The sequence below is a fragment of the Vigna radiata genome, unplaced genomic scaffold (assembly GCF_000741045.1).
Source record: "Vigna radiata var. radiata cultivar VC1973A unplaced genomic scaffold, Vradiata_ver6 scaffold_351, whole genome shotgun sequence".
NCBI classification, from domain to species: domain Eukaryota; kingdom Viridiplantae; phylum Streptophyta; class Magnoliopsida; order Fabales; family Fabaceae; genus Vigna; species Vigna radiata.
This window is the reverse complement of record NW_014542186.1, coordinates 5,904-7,328: the sequence shown is the minus strand read 5'-3', so window position 1 is coordinate 7,328 and position 1,425 is coordinate 5,904.

The window sequence follows — 1,425 nt, the reverse complement described above, 5'->3', positions numbered from 1 at the left end:
TGTCTAGAGAACATAAGCACAAACAAACATTTATGTCTAGAGAACATAAGCACAAACAAACATTTATGTCTAGAGAACATAAGCACAAACAAACAGACACACAAACATAAACACACACAATCTTACTCACACACACACAATCTTACTCACACATAGACACAAACAAACAAACACGACCAAACAGACACGCACAAACAAAGAAACACACACAAACACGAACACACACATATTAAGATAAACACACACAATTATGATTCACACAAGAACACACAAACACACACACGCATTCACACACACATAAGTTACACAAGCACACACACGCACATAAGTTACACAAGCATATACACACCCACACACAAAAACACATACTCACAGACACAAAGATACCAACTACGAGTCTCACCCAATTAAAGTTCGTTTGTTATATAATGTGTATAGATTGACAGGGAATACCAAATATAATTACACGAACCAAGCAATTAAATGACAATACAAATTCATCCATCTAGACACTCGAAAGTTGATATTTTTATGTAAAAAGAGTTTCTCTTTAATATATATTAAATTAATATTAAACCAAATTGACGAACAATATGGAATATGAATTTCTCTTTAGTCTTCCATTTATCTAGAGAAAGAGAGCAACCAAACAGACACACAAACAAAAACACACAGAAAGAGAGCAACCAAACAGACACAAACAAAAACACACACATAATCTTACAAACACATAGACACAAACAAACAAAAACAACCAAACAGACACGCACAAAAAACGAAACACACACACAAACAGACACGCACACACACATATAAGTTACACACACACAATTATTATCTACATATTCAAAAACACAAACACACACATTCACACACACGCATTAAGTTACACAAACACACACACGCACATAAGTTACACAAGCACAAACACCCACACACAAAAACACATACATACACAAAGATACCAACTACTACTCTCATCCAGTTAAAGTTCGTTTCTTATATAAATGTTAATGTGTCAAGGATGATAGATTGATAGGAAATAACTAAAAAGAATACCACGAAGAACTATAAGGGAGACCTTATACCAAATATAATTACACGAAGCAAGCAATTGAACGACAAGACAAATTTATCCATCTAGACACTCGAAAGTTGATATTTTTATGAAACAAGAGTTTCTCTTTAATCTATATTAAATTAATATCAAACCAACTTAACGAACAATATGGAATATGAATTTCTCTTTAATCTTTCATTTACCTAGAGAAAGAGAGCAACCAAACAGACAAACAAAAACACATGCACAATCTTACTAACACATAGACACAAACAAACAAAAACCAAACAGACAGGCACAAACAAAGAAACACACACGAAAACGCACACAGACAAACAGACACGCACACACACATATAAGTTACA